Below are 21,753 nucleotides of genomic sequence, written 5' to 3'. Positions count from 1 at the left end.
AAATATTTGCTGGTATTTCGGAAACTCGTTATTTCTTTGAAGCTTGGCAACCCCTTTCAATGAAAGTGCTATTAGCCAGTCTCTGACTAGGGCTACGTGAAGGGGAAAAAAACCATAGAGACAAATGGGAACTTCTTTATTTTTTCAAGTTTCAAAGAGCTACTACAAACCATGGTGGTTTAGTGTTCCAAATTCATCTATATATATATGAGAGAAGAGAGGGAAACCTAAAAATAAAAACTGCTACTGTAAATGAACGCTTCAAACTAGAAGAATAAATTTTGGTGAACCAAGTGGGATTTGTGTACTTATCATTACCACAAAGTATCATCAAGATTGGGTGAAAAAATATTAGCCTGTATTTGGAAAACTCGGAACGTCTTGGAAGCTTGGCAACCCCTTTCAATGAAAGTGCTTTCCCACAGTCTCTGCTTAGGGCTACTTGAATAGGAAACAAACCATAAAGACAAAACTGAGAACTACTGTATTTCGTCAAGTTTTAAAGAGCTACTACAAACCATGTTGGCTTTAGAGTTCCAAATTTATCTATCTATATAAGAGAGAACAGAGTGAAACCTAAAAATAAAAAGTGCTACTGTAAACGATCGCTTCAACGTAGAAGAACAAAATTTGGTGAGCCAAGTGGGATTTGTGTACTGATCATTACCACCAAGTATTATTGAGATTGGTTGAAAAAAAATACTTGGTGGTATTTCGGAATCTCGTTATTTCTTTGAAGCTGGGCAACCCATTTCAATGAAAGTGCTATTAGCCAGTCTCTGATTAGGGCTACTTGAAGAGGAAAAAAACCATAGAGACAAAAATGGGAACTCCTTTATTTTGTCAAGTTTCAAAGAGCTACTACAAACCATGTTGGATTTAGAGTTCCAAATTCATCTATCTATATAGGAAAGAACAGAGTGAAACCTAAAAATAAAAACTGCTACTGTAAACGAACGCTTCAACATAGAAGAACAAATTTTGCTGAACCAAGTGGGATTTTTGTACTGATCACTACCACCAAGTATGATCAAGATTGGGTGAAAAAATATTTGCTGGTATTTCGAAAACTCATAATTTCTTGGAAGCATGGCAACCCCTTTAAATGAATGTGCTTTTCAAAAGTCTCTGCTTAGGGCTACATGAAGAGGAAACAAAGCATAGAGAAAAAACTGAGAACTACTTTGTTTTGTCAAGTTTAAAAGAGTTAATAGAAACCATGTTGGACTTAGAGTTCCAAATTTATCTATCTATATAGAAGAGAACAGAGAGAAACCTAAAAATAAAAACTCCTATTTTAAACGAACGCTTCAACCTAGAAGAACGAAATTTGGTGAACCAAGTGGGATTTGTATATTGATCATTACCACCAAGTATCATCAATATTGGGAGAAAAAATATTTGCTGGTATTTCGGAAACTCGTAGATTCTTGGACGCTTGGCAACTCCTTTCAATGAACGTTCTATTAGCCAGTCTCTGATTAGGGCTACTTGAAGAGGAAACAAACCATAGAGACAAAAATGGGAGCTACTTTATTCGTCAAGTTTCAAAGAGCTACTACAAACCATGATGGATTTAGAGTTCCAAATTCATCTATCTATATAAGAGAGAATAGAGTGTAACCTAAAAATAAAAACTGCTACTGTAAACGAACGCTTCAACCTAGAAGAACAAAATTTGGTGAGCCATGTGGGATTTGTGTACTGATGATTACCACAAAGTATCATGAAGATTCGTGAAAAAAAATTTGCTGGTATTTCGGAAACTTGTAATTTCTTGGAAGCTTGGCAACCCCTTTCAATGAAATTGCTTTTCCACAGTACCTGCTTAGGGCTACTTGAAGTGGAAACATACCATAGACACAAAACTGAGAACTAGTTTTTTCTTCAAGTTTCAATGAGCTACTAAAAACCATGTTGGATTTAGAGTTCCAAATTCATCTATCTATATAGGAGAGAACAGAGTGAAACCCAAAAATAAAAACTGCTACTGTAAAAGAACGCTTCAATCTAGAAGAACAAATTTTGGTGAACCAAGTTTGATTTTTATACTGATCATTACCACCAAGTATAATCAAGATTGGGTGAAAAATATTTGATGGTATTTTGGAAACTCGTAATTTCTAGGAAGCTTGGCATCCTCCGTCCATGAAAGTGCTTTTTCACAGACTCTACTTAGGGCTACTTGAAGAGGAAACAAACCATAGAGAAAAAACTGAGAACTACTACATTTTGTCAAGTTTCAAAGAGTTAATACAAACCTTGTTGGATTTAGAGTTCCAAATTCACCTATCTAAATAGGAGAGAACAGAGTGAAAACTAAAAATAAAAATTGCTACTATAAATAACTCTTCAACTTAGAAGAAGAAATTTTGGTGAGCCAAGTGGGATTTGTGTACTGATCATTACCACCAAGTATCATGAGGTTTGGGTGAAAAAATATATGCTGGTATTTCAGAAACTTGCAATTTCTTGGAAGCTTGCAACCCCTTTCAATGAAAGTGCTTTTCCACAGTCTCTGCTTAGGGCTACTTGAAGAGGAAACAAAAAATAGAGAAAAAACCGAGGACTAGTTAATTTTCTCAAGTTTTAAAAAGATACTACAAACCATGTTGGATTAAGAGTTCCAAATTCATCTATCTATATAGGAGAGATCAGAGTGAAACGTAACAATAAAAACCGCTATTGTAAACGAATGCTTCAACCTAGAAGAACAAAATTTGGTGAGCCAACTGGGATTTGTGTACTGATCATTACCACCAAGTATCATCAAGTTTGGGTGAAAAAATATTTTCTGGTATTTCAGAAACTCGTAATTTCTTGGAACCCTGGCAACCTATTTCAATGAAATTGCTTTTGCACAGTCTCTGCTTAGGGCTACTTGAAGTGGAAACAAACCAAAGACACAAAACTGAGAACTACTTTATTTCGTCAAGTTTTAAAGAGCTACTACAAACCATGTTGGGTTTAGAGTTGCAAATTCATCTACCTATGTAGGAGAGAACACAGTGAAACCTAAAAATATAAACTGCTACTGTAAACGAACGCTTAAACCTAGAAGAACAAAATTTGGTGAGCCAAGTGGGATGTGTCCTGATCATTACCACCAAGTATCATCAAGATTTGGTGGAAAAATATTTGATGGTATTTCGGAAACTCCTAATTTTTGGAAGCTTGGCAACCCCTTTTATTGAAAGTGCTTTTCCACAGTCTCTGCTTAGGGCTAATTGAAGTGGAAATAAACCATAGACACAATTATTGAGAACTACTTTATTTTGTCAAGTTTCAAAGAGCTACTACAAACCATGTTGGATTTAGAGATCTAAATTCATCTATCTATATAAGAGAGAACAGAGTGAAACCTAAAATAAAAAAAAAAAACTGTAAATATCGCCTCAACCTAGAAGAAGAAATTTTGGTTATCCAAGTGGGATTTGTGTACTGATCATTACCACCTACTATCATCAAGATTGAGTGAAAAAATATTTGCTGGTATTTCGTAAACACGTAGATTCTTGGAAGTTGGCAACCCCTTTCAATGAAAGTGCTTTTCCACAGTCTCTGCTTAGGGCTATTTGAAGAGGAAAGAAACCATAGAGACAAAACTGAGAACTACTTTATTTTCTCAAGTTTCAAAGAGCTACTACAAACCGTGTTGGATTTAGAGTTCCAAATTTATCTATCTATATAGGAGAGAACAGAGTGAATCCTAAAAATAAAAACTGCTACTGTAAACGAACACTTCAACCTAGAAGAACAAAATTTGGGAAGCCAATGGTATTTGTGTACTGATCATTACCACCAAGTGTCATCAATATTGGATGAAAAAATATTTGCTGGTATTTCAGCAACTCGTAATTTCTTGGAAGCTTGGCAGCCCCTTTCAATGAAGTTGCTTTTCCACAGTCTCTGCTTAGGGCTAATTGAAGAGGAAAGATACCATAGAGACAAATCTGAGAACTACTTTATTTTGTCAGTGTTTCAAATCTACTACAAACCATGTTGGATTAAGAGTTCCAAATTCATCTATCTGTATTGGAGAGAACATAGTGAAACCTAAAAATAAAATCTGCTACTGTAAATAAAGCTTCAACATAGAAGAAGAAAATTTGGTGAGCCAAGTGGGATTTGTGTACTGATCATTACCACCCAGTATCTCAAGATTGGTTGAGAAAATATTTGTTGTTATTTCGGAAACTCGTAATTTCTTGGAAGCTTGGAAACCCCTTCAATGAAAGTGCTTTTCCACAGTTTCTGCTTAGGGCTACATGAGAGGAAACAAACAATAGAGAGAAAACTGAGAACGACTTTATTTTGTCAAGGTTCAAAGATCTATTACAAACCATGTTGGATTTAGATTTCCAAATTCATCTATCTATATAGGAGAGAACAGAGTGAAACCTAAAAATAAAATCTGCTACTGTAAACGAATGCTTCAGGCTAGAAGACCAAAATTTGGTGAGCTAAGTGGGATTTGTGTACTTGTCATTACCACCAAGTATCATCAAGACTAAGTGAAAAAATATTTGGTGGTATTTCGAAAACTCGTAATTTCTTGGAAGCCTGGCAACTTCTTTCAATGAAAGTGCTTTTCCACAGTATCTGCTTAGGGCTACTTGAAGTGGAAACAAACAATAGACACAAAACTGAAAACTTCTTAATTTTCTCAAGTTTCAAAGAGCTACCAGAGACCATGTTGGATTTACAGTTCCAAATTCATCAATCTTTATATGTGAGAACAGAGTGAAACCTAAAAATATAAACAGCTACTGTAAACGAACACTTCAAATTCTAAAAACAAAATTTGGGGAGCCAAGTGGGATTTGTGTACTGATCATTACCATCAAGTATCATCAAGATTGGATGAAAAAATATTTGCTGCTATTTCAGAAACTCGTAATTTCTTAAAAGCTTGGTAACCCCTTTCAATGAAAGTGCTTTTCCACAGTATCTGCTTAGGGCTACTTGAAGTGGAAAGAAACCGTAACACAAAACTGAGAACTACTTTATTTTGACAAGTTTCATAAAGCTACTACAAACAATGTTGGATTTAAAGTTCCTAATTCATCTATCTATATAAGAGAGAAGAGAGTGAAACCTAAAAATAAAAACTGCTACTATAAACAAATGCTTCAAACTAGGAGGTCAAAATTTGGTGAGCCAAGTGGGATTTCTGTACTTTTTATTACCACCACGTATCATCAAGATTGTGTGAAAAAATATTTGCTGGTATTTCAGAAACTGGTAATTTCTTGGAAGCTTGGCAACCCCTTTAAATGAAAGTGCTTTTCCACAGTATCTGCTTAGGGCTACTTGAAGTGGAAACAAACCATAAACCCAAAACTGAGAACTACTTTATTCTGTCAAGTTTCAAAGAGCTACTACAAACCATGTTGGTTTAGAGTTCCAAATTCATCTATCTATATTGAAGAGAACAGAGTGAAACCTAAAAATAAAAACTGCTACTGTAGACGAACGCTTCAACCTAGAAGAACAAAATTTGGTCAGCCAAGTGGGATTTGTGTACTGATCATTACCACCAAGTATCATCAAGATTGGGTGAAAAAATATTTGCTGGTATTTCGGAAACTCGTAATTTCTTGGAACCTTGGCAACACTTTTCAATGAAAGTGCTTTTCCACAATATCTGCTTAGGGCTACTTGAAGTGGAAACAAACCATAGACACAAAACTGAGAACTACTTTATTTCGTCATGTTTCAAACAGCTACTACAAACCAGGCTGGATTGAGAGTTCCAAATTCATCTATCTATATATGAGAGAACAGAGTGAAACCTAAAAATAAAAACTGCTACTGTAAACGAACTCTTCAACCTAGAAGATCAAAATTTGGTGAGCCAAGTGGGATTTGTGTACTTCTCATGACCACCAGGTATCATCAAGATTGGGTGAAAAAATATTTGCTGGTAATTCAGAAACTCGTAACTTCTTAAAACCTTGGCAACCCCTTTCAATGAAAGTGCTTTTCCACAGTATCTTCTTACGGCTACTTGAAGCGGAAACAAACGATAGACACAAACTGAGAAATACTTTATTTCGTCAAGTTTCAAAGAGCTACTACAAACCATGTTGGGTTTGGAGTTCCAAAATCATCTATCTATATAGGAGAGAACAGAGTGAAACCTAACAATAAATACCGCTACTGTAAACGAACACTTCAACCTAGAATAAGAAAATTTGGTGAGCCAAGTGGGATTTGTGTACTGGTCATTACCACCAAGTATCATCAAGATTGGGGGAAAAAATATTTGCTGATATTGCGGAAACTCATAATTTCTTGAAAGCTTATCAACTTCTTTCAATGAAAGTGCTTTTCCACAGTATCTGCTTAGGGCTACTTGAAGTGGAAACAAACAATTGAAACAAAACTGAGAACTACTTTATTTTATAAAGTTTCGAAGAGCTACTACAAACCATGTTAGATTTAGAGTTCAAAATTCATCTATCTATATAGGAGAGAACAGAGTGAAACCTAAAAATGAAAACTGCTACTGTAAACAAACGCTTCAACCTAGAAGAACGAAGTTTGGTGAACCAAGTGGGATTTGTGTACTGATCATTACCACCAAATATCATCAAGATTGGGCAAAAAAATATTTGCTGGTATTTCGGAAACTTGTAGATTCTAGGACGCTTGGCAACCCCTTTCAATGAAAGTGTTTTTCGTCAGTCTCTGATTAGGACAACTTGAAGAGGAAACAAACCATAGAGACAAAACTGAAAACTATTTACTTTTGTCAAGTTTCAAAGAGCTACTACAAACCATGTTGTATTTAGACTTCCAAATTCATCTATCTATGTAGGAGAGAAGACAGTGAAACCTAACAATAAAAAATGCTACTGTAAATAACGCTTCAACCTAGAAGAACAAAATTTGGTAAGCCAAGTGGGATTTGTGTACTGATCATTACCACCAAGTATGATGAAGATTGGGTGAAAAAATATTTGCTGGTATTTTGGAAACTCGTAATTTCATGGAACCTTGGCAACCCCTTTCAATGAAAGTGCTTTTCCACATTATCTGCTTACGGCTACTTGAACTGGAAACAAACCATTGACACAAAATTGAGAACTACTTTATTTCATCAAGGTACAAAGATCTAACACATACCATGTTGGATTTAGAGTTCCAAATTCATCTATCTATATAAGAGAGAACAGAGTGAAACCTAAAAATAAAAACTGCTACTGTAAACGAACGCTTCAACCTAGAAGATCAAAATTTGGTTTACCAAGTGGTATTTGTGTACTTGTGATTACCACCTCGTGTCATCAAGATTTCTTAAAAAATATTTGCTGGTGTTTCAGAAACTCATAATTTCTTGGAAGCTTGGCAATCTCTTTAAATGAAAGTGCTTTTCGTCAGTCTCTGATTAGGGCTACTTGAAAAGGGAACAAACCGTATAGAAAACACTGAGAACTACTTTATCTTGTCAAGATTCATAGAGCTACTACAAACCATGTTGGATTTAGAGTTTCAAATCCATCTATCTGTATATGAGAGAACAGAGTGAAACCTAAAAAAAAAAAAAAAAAAAAAAAAAAAAAAAAAAAAAAAAAACTGCTAATGTAAACGAACCCTTCAATCAAGAAGAAGAAAATTTGGTGAGACAAGTGGGACTTGTGTACTGATCATTACCACCAAGTATCATCAAGATTCGGTGAAAAAATATTTGCTGGTATGTCGGAAACTCGTAATTTCTTGGAATTTGGCAACCCCATTAAATGAAAGTGCTTTTCGCCAGTCAATGATTAGGGCTACTTGAAGAGGCAACAAACCATAGAGACAAAACTGAGAACTACTTTATTTTGAAAAGTTTCAAAGAGCTACTACAAACCATGTTGGATTTAGAGTTCCAAATTCATCTATCTATACAGGAGAGAACACAGTGAAACCTAACAATAAAAACAACTATTGTAAATGTATGCTTCAACCTAGAAAACCAAATTTGGAGAGCCAAGTGGGACTTGTATACTGATCATTTCCGCCAAGTATCATCAAGATTGGGCGAAAAAATATTTGCTGGTATTTCGGAAACTCGTAGATTTTTGGATGCTTGGCAACCACTTTCAATGAAAGTGGTTTTCGGCAGTCTCTGATTAGGGCTACTTGAAGATGAACAAACCATAAAAAAAAACCTGAGAACTACTTTATTTTGTCAAGTTTCAAAGAGCTACTACAATCCATGATGGAGTTAGAGTTCCAAATTCATGTAACTATATTGGAGAGAACAGAGTGAAACCTAAAAATAAAAACTGCTAATGTAAACGAACCCTTCAACCTAGAAGAACAAAATTTGGTGAGCTAAGTGGGATTTTTGTACTGATCATTACCACCAAGTATCATCATGATTGGGTAAAAAAATATTGGCTGGTATTTCGGAAACTCTTTATTTCTTGGAAGCTTGGCAACCCCGTTCAATGAAAGTGCTTTTCCACAGTCTGTGTCTAGGGCTACTTGAAGAGCAAACAAACCATAGAGACAAAACTGAGAACTACTTTATTTTGTCAAGTTTCAAAGAGCTACTAAAAACCATGTTGGATTTAGAGTTCCAAATTCATCTATTTATGTAAGAGAGAACAGAGTGAAACATAAAATAAAAACTGCTACTGTAAACGAACGCTTCAACTAGAAGAGCAAAATTTGGTGAGCCAAGTGGGATTTGTGTACTTATCATTACAACCAAGTATCATCAAGATTTGGTGAAAAAATATTTGCTGATATTTGGGATACTCGTAATTTCTTGGAAGCTTGGCAAACCCTTTCAATTAAAGTGCTTTTCAACAGTCTCTGCTTAGGGCTACTGAAGAGGATACAAACCATAGAGACAAAACTGAGAACTACTTTATTTTGTCAAGTTTCAAAGAGCTACAACAAACCATGTTGGATTTAGAGTTCCTAATTCATCTATCTATATAGGAGAGAACAGAGTGAAACCTAACAATAAAAAATGCTACTGTAAATAACGCTTCAACCTAGAAGAACAAAATTTGGTAAGCCAAGTGGGATTTGTGTACTGATCATTACCACCAAGTATCACCAAGATTGGGTGAAAAAATATTGGCTGGTATTTCGGAAACTCGTAATTTCTTGGAAGCTTGGCAACCCCTTTCAATGAAAGTGCTTTTCCACAGTATCTGCTTAGGGCTACTTGAAGTGGAAACAAACCATAGACACAAAACAGAGAACTACATTATTTCATCAAGTTTCAAGGAGCTAACAAAAACCATGTTGGATTTAGAGTTCCAAACTCCTCAAACTATATAAGAGAGAATAGAGTGAAACATAAAATAAAAACTGCTACTGTAAATGAACGCTCAAACCTACAACATGAAAATTTGGTGAGCCAAGTGCGATTTGTGTACTTGTCACTACCAGCACTTATCATGAAGATTGGGTGAAAAAATATTTGCTGGTATTTCAGAAACTCGTAATTTCTTGGGAGCTTGGCAACCCCTTTCAATGAAAGTGCTTTTCCACAGTATCTGCTTAGGGCTACTTGAAGTGGAAAGAAACCATAGACACAAAACTGATAACTACTTTATTTTGTCAAGTTTTAAAGAGCTACTACAAACCATGTTGAAATAAGAGTTCCAAATTCATCTATCTATATAGGAGAGAACAGAGAGAAACCTAAAAATAAGAACTGCTACTTTAAATAACGCTTCAACCTAAAAGAAGAAAATTTGGTGAGCCAAGTTGGATTTGTGTACTGGTCATTACCACCAAGTATCATCAAGATTGGGTGAAAAAATATTTGCTGGTATTTCGGAAACTTGTAATTTCTTGGAAGCTTGGCAACCCCTTTCATTGAAAGTGCTTTTCCACAGTCTCTGCTTAGGGCTACTTGAAGAGGAAACCAAGCATAGAGACAAAACTGAGAACTACTGTATTTTGTCCAGTTTCAAAGAGCTACTACAAACCATGTTGGTTTTAGAGTTCCAAATTCATCTATCTATTTAGGAGAGAGCAGAGTGAAGCCTAACAATAAAAACTGCTACTTGAAACGAACGCTTCAACCTAGAAGAACATATATTGCTGAACCAAGTGGGATGTGTGTACAGATCAATACCACCAAGTATCATCAAGATTGGGTGAAAAAATATTTGCTGGTATTTCGGAAACTCGTAATTTCTTGGAAATTTGGCAACCCCTTTCAATGAAAGTGCTTTTCCACTGTATCTGCTTGGGCCTCTTGAAGAAGAAACAAACCATAGACACAAAAGTGAGAACTACTTTATTTCGTCAAGTTTCAAAGAGCTAACACAAACCATGTTGGATTTAGAGTTACAAATTCATGTATCTATATAAGATAGAACAGAGTGAAACCTAAAAATAAAAACTGCTCCTGTAAACAAACTCTTCAACCTAGAACATCAAAATTTTGTGAGCCAAGTCCGATTTGTGTACTTGTCATTACCACCAAGTATCATCAAGATTGGGTGATTAAATATTTTCTGGTATTACGGGAACTTGTAATTTCTTGGAAGCTTGGCAACCCATTTAAATGAAAGTGCTTTCCCACAGTATCTGCTTAGGGCTATTTAAAGAGGAAACAAACCATAGAGACAAAACTGAGAACAACTTTATTTTGTCAAGTTTCAAAGAGCTACTACAAACCATGTTGAAATTAGAGTTCCAAATTCATCTATCTATATAGGAGAGAACAGAGTGAAACCTTACAATAAAGATGCTACTGTAAACGAACCCTTCAACCTAGAAGAACTAAGTTTGGTGAGCCAAGTGGGATTTGTGTAATGATCATTAGCACCAAGTATCATCAAGATTGGGTGAAAAAATATTTGCTGGTATTTCGGAAACTAGTTATTCTTGGAAGCTTGGCAACCCTTTTCAATGAAAGTGCTTTTCCACAATATCTGCTTAGGGCTACTTGAAGTGGAAACAATCCATAGACAAAAATTTGAGAACTACATTATTTTGTCAAGTTTCCAAGAGCTACTACAAACCATGTGGAATTTAGAGTTCCAAATTCATCTATATGTATAGGAGAAAACAGAGTGCAACCTAAAAATAAAAAATGCTACTTTAAATAACGCTTCAACCTAGAAGAAGAAAATTTGGTGGGACAAGTGGGATTTGTGTGCTGATCATTACCACCAAGTATCATCAAGATTGGGTGAAAAAATATTTGCTGGTATTTCGGAAACTCGTAATTTCTTGGAAGCTTGGCAACACCTTTCAATGAAAGTGCTTTTCCACAGTATGTGCTTAGGTCTAGTTGTAGTGGAAACAAAGCATAGACACAAAACTGAAAACTACTTTATTTCGTCAAGTTTCAAAGAGCTAACACAAACCATGTTGGATTTAGAGTTACAAATTCATGTATCTATATAAGATAGAACAGAGTGAAACCTAAAAATAAAAACTGCTACTGTAAACGAACGCTTCAACCTAGACCATCAAAATTGGTGAGGCAAGTGAGATTTGTGTACTTGTCATTACCACCAAGTATCATGAAGATTGGGTGAGAAAATATTTGCTGTTATTACGGAAACTTGTAATTTCTTGGAAGCTTGGCAACCCATTTCAATGAAAGCGCTTTTCCACAGTCTCTGCTTAGGGCTATTTGAAGAGGAAACAAACCATAGAGACAAAACTGAGAACTACTTTATTTTGTCAAGTTTCCAAGAGGTACTACAAACCATGTTGAATTTAGAGTTCCAAATTCATCTATCTATATAGGAGAGAACAGAGTGAAACCTAACAATAAAAGCTGCTACTGTAAACGAACGCTTCAACCTAGACGAACTAAATTTGGTGAGCCAAGTGGGATTTGTGTAATGATCATTTCCAGCAAGTATCATCAAGATTGGTTGAAAAAATATTTGCTGGTATTTCGGAAACTCGTAATTTCTTGGAAGCTTGGCAACCCCTTTCATTGAAAGTGCTTTTCCACAGTCTCTGCTTAGGGCTACTTGAAGAGTAAACAAACCATAGAGACAAAACTAAGAACTACTTTTTTTTGTCAAGTTTCAGAGAGCTACTACAAACCATGTTGGATTTAGAGTTTCAAATTCATCTATCTATATAGGAGAGAACAGAATGAAACCTAAAAATGAAACTGCTCCGTTAAAGGAACGCTTCAACCTAGAAGTACAAATTTTGGTGAACCAAGTGGGATTTGTGTTCTGATCGTTACCAACAAGTATCATCAAGATGGGGTTGAAAAATATTTGCTGGTATTTTGGAAACTCATAATTTTTTGGAAGCTTGGCAACCCCTGTCAATGAAAGTGCTTTTCCACAGTCTCTACTTAGGTCTACTTGAAGAGAAAACAAACCATAGAGTCAAAACTGAGAACTACTTTATTTTGTCATGTTTCAAAGAGCTACTACAAACCAAGTTGGATTTAGAGTTCCAAATTTTTCAATCTATATAGGAGAGAACAGAGTAAAACCTAAAAATTAAAAATGCTGCTGTAAACGAACGCTTCAACCTAGAAGAACAAAATTTGGTGAGCCATGTGGGATTTGTGTACTGATCATTACCACCAAGTATCATCAAGATTGTGTGAAAAAATATTTGCTGGGATTTCGGAAACTCCTAATTTCTTGGAATCTTGGCAACCCCTTTCCATGAAAGAGGTATTCCACAGTCTCTGCTTAGGGTACTTGAAGAGGAAACAAACCAGAGACAAAACTGAGTACTACTTTATTTTGTCAAGTTTCAAAGAGCTACTACAAACCATGTTGGATTTAGAGTTCCAAATTAATCTATCTATATAGTAGAGAAAAGTGTGAAACCAGAAGAATAACTGCTACTGTAAACGAACACTTTAATCTAGAAGAACAAAATTTGGTGAGCCAAGTGGGATTTGTGTACTGATCATTACCACCAAGTATCATCAAGATTGGGGTAAAAAATATTTGCTGGTATTTCGGAAATCCGTAGATTCTTGAACGCTTGGCAACCCATGTCAATGAAAGTGCTATTCGCCACTCTCTGATTAGCGCTACTTGAAGAGGAAACAAACCATAGAGACAAAAATGAGAACTACTTGATTTTGTGAAGTTTCAACGAGCGACTATAAACCATGGTGGAATTAGAGTTCCAAATTCACCTATATATATATATAGGAGAGATCAGAGGGAAAAATAAAACTAAAAACTGCTATTGTAAACGAACGTTTAAACCTAGAAGAACAAAATTTGGTGAGCCAAGTGGGATTTGTGTACTGATCATTACCACCAAGTATCATTAAGAATGGGTGAAAAAATATTTACTGGTATTACGGAAACTCGTAATTTCTTGGAAGCTTGGCTACGCCTTTCTATGAAAGTGTTTTCCACAGTATCTGCTTAGGCATCTTGAGAGGAAACAAACCATAGAGACAAATAAGAGAACTACATTGTTTTGTCAAGTTTCATAGAGCTACTACAGACCATGTTGGATTTAGAGTTCCAAATTCATCTATCTATATAGGAGAGAACAGAGTGAAACCTAAAAATTTAAACTGCTACTGTAAACAAACGCTTCAACCTAGAGGAACAAAATTTGGTGAGCCAAGTGGGATTTGTATACTGATCATTACCACCAAGAATCATCAAGATTGGATGAAAACATATTTGCTGAAACTGCGGAAACACGTAGATTTTTGTACGCTTGGCAACTCCTTTCAAAGAAAGTGCTATTCGACAGTCTCTGATTAGCGCTACTTGAACAGGAAAGAAACCATAGAGACAAAAATGAGAACTACTTTATTTTGTCAAGTTTCAAAGGGCTACTACAAACCATGTTGGATTTAGACTTCCAAAATCATATATCTAATAGAAGAGAAGAGAGGGAAACCTAAAAATAAAAAATGGTACTGTAAACGAACGCTTTAACCTAGAAAAACAAAATTTGGTGAGCCAGGTGGGATTTGTATACTGATCATTACCACCAAGTATCGTCAAGATTGGTTGAAAAAATATTTGCTGGTATTTTAATAACTCATAATTTCTTGTAAGCTTGGCAACCCCTTTCAATGAAAGTGCTTTTCAACAGTATTTGCTTAGGTCTACTTGAAGTGGAATCAAACGATAAACACAAAACTGAGAACTACTTTATTTTGTCAAGTTTCAAAGAGCTACTACAAACCATGTTGGATTTAGAGTTCCAAATTCATCTATCTATATAGGAGAGAACAGAGTGAAACCTAAACTAAAAACAGCTACTGTAAACGAACGCTTCAACTTAGAAGAACAAAATTTGGTGACCCAAGTGGGATTTGTGTTCTGATCATAACAACCAAGAATCATCAAGATTGGGTGAAAAAATATTTCCTGGTATTTCGGGAACTCGTAATTTCTTGGAAGCTTGGCAACCCCTTTCAATGAAATTGCTTTACCACAGTCTCTGCATAGGGCTACTTGAAGAGTCAACAAACCATAGAGAAAAAACTGAGAACTACTTTATGTTGTCAAGTTTCAAAGAGCTAATACAAACAATTTTGGATTTAGAGATCCAAATTCATCTATCTGTATAGGAGACAACAGAGTGAAACCTAAAAATAAAATCTGCTACTGTAAATATCGCTTCAACCTAGAAGAACAAAATTTGGTGAGCCAAGTGGAATTTGTATACTGATCATTACAACCAAGTATCATCAAGATTGGGCAAAAAAATATTTGCTGGTATATCGGAAACTCGTAATTTCTTGGTAGCTTGGCAACTCCATTCAATGAAAGTGCTTTTCCACAGTCTTTGCTTAGGCGTCTTGAAGAGGAAACAAATCATAGAGAAAAAACTGGGAACTACATTATTTTGTCAAGTTTCAAAGAGCTACTACAAACCATGTTGGATATAGAGTTCCAAATTCATCTATCTATATACGAGACAACAGAGTGAAATCTAAAAATAAAAAGTGCTACTGTAAACGAACACTTCAACATAGAAGAACAAAATTTGTTGAGCCAAGTGCGATTTGTATACTGATCTTAACCACCAAGTATCATCAAGATTGGGCGAAAAAATATTTGCTGGGATTTTCGAAAATTGTAATTTCTTGGAAGCTTGGCAACCTTTTAAAATGAGAGTGCTTTTCCACAGTCTCTGCTTAGGGCTACTTGAAGATTAAACAAACCATAGAGACAAAACTGAGAACTACATTATTTTGTCAAGTTTCAAAGAGCTACTACAAACCATGTTGGTTTTAGAATTCCAAATTCATCTATCCATGTAGGAGAAAACAAAGTGAAAACTAAAATTATAAATTGCTACTCTAAATAAACGCTTCAACCTAAAAGGACTAAATTTGGTGTGCCAAGTGAGATTTGTGTACTGATCATTACCACCAAGTATCACTAGAATTGGGTGAAAATATATTTGCTGGTATTTCGGTAACTCGTAGATTCTTGGACGCTTGGCAACCCCTTTCAATGAAAGTGTTTTTCCACAGTCTCTGCTTAGGGCTACTTGAAGTGGAAACAAACCACAGACAGAAAATTGAGAACTACTTTATTTTCTCAAGTTTCAAAGAGCTACTACAAACCATGATGGATTTAGAGTTCCAAATTCATCTATCTATATTGGAGAGAACAGAGTGAAACTTAAAATAAAAACTGGTGCTGTAAATAATGCTTCAACATAGAACAACAAAATGTGGTGAGCCATGTGGGATTTGTGTACTGATCATTACCACCAAGTATCATGAAGATTGGGTGAAAAAATACTTGCTTGTATTTCGGAAACTAGTAATTTCTTGGAGGCTTGGCAACCCCATACAATGAAAGTGCTTTCCCACAGTTTCTGATTAGGGCTACTTGAAGAGGAAACAAACCATAGAGAAAAAACTGAAAACTACATTTTTTTTCAAGTTTCAAAGAGCTGCTACAAACCATGTTGGATTTAGAGTTCCAAATTCATCTATCTATATAGGAGAGAACAGAGGGAAACCTAAAAATAAAAACTGCTACTGTAAATGAACGCCTCACCCTAGAAGTACAAATTTTGGTGAGCCAAGTGGGATTTGTGTTCTGATCATTACCACCAAGTATCATCAAGATTGGGTGAAAAAATATTTGCTGGTATTTCGGAAACTTGTAATTTCTTCTAAGCTTGGCAACCCAATTCAATGAAAGTGCTTTTCCACAGTCTCTGCTTAGGGCTATTTGAAGAGGAAACAAACCATAGAGACAAAACTGAGAACTACTTTATTTTGTCAAGTTTCCAAGAGGTACTACAAACCATGTTGAATTTAGAGTTCCAAATTCATCTATCTATATAGGAGAGAACAGAGTGAAACCTAACAATAAAAGCTGCTACTGTAAACGAACGCTTCAACCTAGACGAACTAAATTTGGTGAGCCAAGTGGGATTTGTGTATTGATCATTTCCACCAAGTATCATCAAGATTGGTTGAAAAACTATTTGCTGGTATTTCGGAAACTCGTAATTTCTTGGAAGCTTGGCAACCCCTTTCATTGAAAGTGCATTTCCACAGTCTCTGCTTAGGGCTACTTGAAGAGTAAAAAAACCATAGAGACAAAACTGAGAACTACTTTTTTTTGTCAAGTTTCAAAGAGCTACTACAAATCATGTTGGATTTAGATTTTCAAATTCATCTATCTATATAGGAGAGAACAGAGTGAGACCTAAAAATAAAAAATGCTACTGTAAACGAACGCTTCCACCTACAAGAACAAAATTTGGTGAGCCAAGTGGGATTTGTATACTGATCATTACCACCAAGTATCATCACGATTGGGCGAAAAAATGTTTGCTTAAATTTCGGAAAAACGTAGATTTTTGGACGCTTGTCAACCCCTTTCAAAGAAAGTGCTATTCGCTAGTCTCTGATTAGGGCTACTTGAAGAGAAAAGAAACCATAGAGACAAAAATGAGAACTACTTTATTTTGTCAAGTTTCCAAGAGGTACTACAAACCATGTTGAATTTAGAGGTTCAAATTCATCTATCTATATAGGAGAGAACAGAGTGAAACCTTACAATAAAAGCTGCTACTGTAAACGAACCCTTCAACCTAGAAGAACTAAGTTTGGTGAGCCAAGTGGGATTTGTGTAATGATCATTAGCCCCAAGTATCATCAAGATTGGGTGAAAAAATATTTGCTGGTATTTCGGAAAATAGTTATTCTTGGAAGCTTGGCAACCCTTTTCAATAAAAGTGCTTTTCCACAATATCTGCTTAGGGCTACTTGAAGAGGAAACAAACCATAGACAAAAATTTGAGAACTACATTATTTTGTCAAGTTTCCAAGAGCTACTACAAACCATGTGGAATTTAGAGTTCCAAATTCATCTATCTGAATAGGAGAGAACAGAGTGCAACCTAAAAATAAAAAATGCTACTTTAAATAACGCTTCAACCTCGAAGAAGAAAATTTGGTGAGCCAAGTGGGATTTGTGTGCTGATCATTACCACCAAGTATCATCAAGATTGGGTGAAAAAATATTTGCTGGTATTTCGGAAACTCGTAATTTCTTGGAAGCTTGGCAACACCTTTCAATGAAAGTGCTTTTCCACAGTATCTGCTTAGGGCTACTTGTAGTGAAACAAAGCATAGACACAAAACTGAGTACTACTTTATTTCGTCAAGTTTCAAAGAGCTAACACAAACCATGTTGGATTTAGAGTTACAAATTCATGTATCTATATAAGATAGAACAGAGTGAAACCTAAAAATAAAAACTGCTACTGTAAACGAACGCTTCAACTAGACCATCAAAATTGGTGAGGCAAGTGGGATTTGTGTACTTATCATTACCACCAAGTATAATGAAGATTGGGTGAGAAAATATTTGCTGGTATTACGGAAACTTGTAATTTCTTGGAAGCTTGGCAACCCATTTCAATGAAAGTGCTTTTCCACAGTCTCTGCTTAGGGCTATTTGAAGAGGAAACAAACCATAGAGACAAAACTGTGAACTACTTTATTTTGTCAAGTTTCCAAGAGGTACTACAAACCATGTTGAATTTAGAGTTCCAAATTCATCTATCTATATAGGAGAGAACAGAGGGAAACCTAAATATGAAAACTGCTACTGTATACGAACACTTCAACCTAGATGAACTAAATTTGGTGAGCCAAGTGGGATTTGTGTAATGATCATTTCCACCAAGTATCATCAAGATTGGTTGAAAAAATATTTGCTGATATTTCGGAAACTCGTAATTTCTTGGAAGCTTGGCAACCCCTTTCATTGAAAGTGCTTTTCCACAGTCTCTGCTTAGGGCTACTTGAAGAGTAAACAAACCATAGAGACAAAACTGAGAACTACTTTTTTTTGTCAAGTTTCAAAGAGCTACTACAAACCATGTTGGATTTAGAGTTTCAAATTCATCTATCTATATAGGAGAGAACAGAGTGTGAACTAAAAATAAAAACTGCTACTGTAAACGAACGCTTCCACCTACAAGAACAAAATTTGGTGAGCCAAGTGGGATTTGTATACTGATCATTGCCACCAAGTATCATCACGATTGGGCGAAAAAATGTTTGCTTAAATTTTGGAAAAACGTAGATTTTTGGACGCTTGTCAACCCCTTTCAAAGAAAGTGCTATTCGCTAGTCTCTGATTAGGGCTACTTGAAGAGGAAAGAAACCATAGAGACAAAACTGAGAACTACTTTATTTTGTCAAGTTCCAAAGAGCTACTACAAACCATGTTGGATTTAGAGTTCCAAAATCATACATCTATATAGGAGAGAAGAGAGGGAAACCTAAAAATTAAAACTGGTACTGTAAACGAACGCTTCAACCTAGAAGAACAAAATGTTGTGAGCCTAGTGGGATTTGTGAACTGATCATTACCACCAAGTATCATCAATATTGGGTGAAAAAATATTTGCTGGTATTTTGGAAACTCGTAATTTCTTGGAAGCTTGGCAACCCCTTTCAATGAAAGTGCTTTCCCACAGTGTCTGCTTAGGGCTACTTGAAGTGGAAACAAACCATAAAAACAATACTGAGAACTACTTTATTTTGTCAATTTTCAAAGAGCTACTACAAACCATGTATAGAATTCATTTATATAGATAGATGAATTCCAAATTCACCTATCTATATAGGAGAGAACAGAATGAAACCTAAAAATGAAACTGGTCCGTTAAAGGAACTCTTCAACCTAGAAGTACAAATTTTGATGAACCAAGTGGGATTTGTGTTCTGATCATTACCAACAAGTATCATCAAGATGGGGTTGAAAAATCTTTGCTGGTATTTTGGAAACTCATAATTTTTTGGAAGCTTGGCAACCCCTGTCAATGAAAGTGCTTTTCCACAGTCTCTACTTAGGTCTACTTGAAGAGAAAACAAACCATAGAGTCAAAACTGAGAACTACTTTATTTTGTCATGTTTCAAAGAGCTACTACAAACCAAGTTGTATTTAGAGTTCCAAATTTTTCAATCTATATAGGAGAGAACAGAGTGAAACCTAAAAATTAATAATGCTGCTGTAAACGAACGCTTCAACCTAGAAGAACAAAATTTGGTGAGCCATGTGGGATTTGTGTACTGATCATTACCACCAAGTATCATCAAGATTGTGTGAAAAAATATTTGCTTGGATTTCGGAGACTCCTAATTTCTTGGAATCTTGGCAACCCCTTTCCATGAAAGAGGTTTTCCACAGTCTCTGCTTAGGGTACTTGAAGAGGAAACAAACCAGAGACAAAACTGAGTACTACTTTATTTTGTCAAGTTTCAAAGAGCTACTACAAACCATGTTGGATTTAGAGTTCCAAATTAATCTATCTATATAGTAGAGAAAAGTGTGAAACCTAAAAGAATAACTGCTACTGTAAACGAACACTTCAATCTAGAATAACAAAATTTGGTGAGCCAAGTTGGATTTGTGTACTGATCATTACCACCAAGTATCATCAAGATTGGGGGAAAAAATATTTGCTGGTATTTGGGAAATCCGTAGATTCTTGAATGCTTGGTAACCCCTGTCAATGAAAGTGCTATTCACCAGTCTCTGATTAGCGCTACTTGAAGAGGAAACAAACCATAGAGACAAATCAGAGAACTACTTTGTTTTGTCAAGTTTCATAGAGCTACTACAAACCATGTTGGATTTAGAGTTCCAAATTCATCTATCTATATAGGAGAGAACAGAGTGAAACCTAAAAATTTAAACTGCTACTGTAAACAAACGCTTCAACCTAGAGGAACAAAATTTGGTGAGCCAAGTGGGATTTGTATACTGATCATTACCACCAAGAATCATCAAGATTGGATGAAAAAATATTTGCTGAAACTGCAGAAACACGTAGATTTTTTTACGCTTGCCAACTCCTTTCAGAGAAAGTGCTATTTGACAGTCTCTGATTAGCGCTACTTGAAGAGGAAAGAAACCATAGAGACAAAAATGAGAACTACTTTATTTTGTCAAGTTTCAAAGGGCTACTACAAACCATGTTGGATTTAGACTTCCAAAATCATATATCTAATAGAAGAGAAGAGAGGGAAACCTAAAAATAAAAAAATGGTACTGTAAACGAACGCTTTAACCTAGAAAAACAAAATTTGGTGAGCCAAGTGGGATTTGTATACTGATCATTACCACCAAGTATCGTCAAGATTGGTTGAAAAAATATTTGCTGGTATTTTAAAAACTCATAATTTCTTGTAAGCTTGGCAACCCCTTTCAATGAAAGTGCTTTTCAACAGTATTTGCTTAGGTCTACTTGAAGTGGAAACAAACGATAAACACAAAACTGAGAACTACTATATTTTGTCAAGTTTCAAAGAGCTACTACAAACCATGTTGGATTTAGAGTTCCAAATTCATCTATCTATATAGGAGAGAACAGAGTGAAACCTAAAATTAAAAACTGCTACTGTAAACGAACGCTTCTACCTCTAAGAAAAAAATTTGGTGACCCAAGTGGGATTTGTGTTCTGATCATAACAACCAAGAGTCATCAAGATTGGGTGAAAAAATATTTCCTGGTATTTCGGAAACTCGTAATTTCTTGGAAGCTTGGCAACCCCTTTCAATGAAATTGCTTTTCCACAGTCTCTGCATAGAGACTACTTGAAGAGTCAACAAACCATAGAGAAAAAACTGAGAACTACTTTATGTTGTCAAGTTTCAAAGAGCTAATACAAACCATTTTGGATTTAGAGATCCAAATTCATCTATCTGTATAGGAGACAACAGAGTGAAACCTAAAAATAAAATCTGCTACTGTAAATATCGCTTCAAAATAGAAGAACAAAATTTGGTGAGCCAAGTGGAATTTGTATACTGATCATTACAACCAAGTATCATCAAGATTTTGCAAAAAAATATTTGCTGGTATATCGGAAACTCGTAATTTCTTCTAAGCTTGGCAACCCCTTTCAATGAAAGTGCTTTTCCACAGTCTCTGCTTAGGCGTCTGAAGAGGAAACAAATCATAGAGAAAAAACTGGGAACTACATTATTTTGTCAAGTTTCAAAGAGCTACTACAACCATGTTGGATTTAGAGTTCCAAATTCATCTATCTATACAGGAGAGAATAGAGTGAAACCTAAAATTAAAAACTGCTACTGTAAACGAACGCTTCAACCAAGAAGAACAGAATTTGGTGAGTCAAGTGGGAGTTGTGTACTGATCATTGTCACCAAGTATCATTAAGATTGGGTGAAAAAAATATTTGCTGGTATTTTGGGAACTCATACCTTCTTGGAATCTTGGCAACCTCTTTCAATGTAAGTGCTTTGCCACAGTCTCTGCTTTGGGCTACTCAAAAAGGAAACAAAACATAGAGAAAAAAC

The sequence above is a fragment of the Callospermophilus lateralis genome, chromosome 7 (genome assembly GCF_048772815.1).
Source record: "Callospermophilus lateralis isolate mCalLat2 chromosome 7, mCalLat2.hap1, whole genome shotgun sequence".
Lineage (NCBI taxonomy): Eukaryota > Metazoa > Chordata > Mammalia > Rodentia > Sciuridae > Callospermophilus > Callospermophilus lateralis.
Note: the sequence above shows the minus strand (reverse complement) of the source record.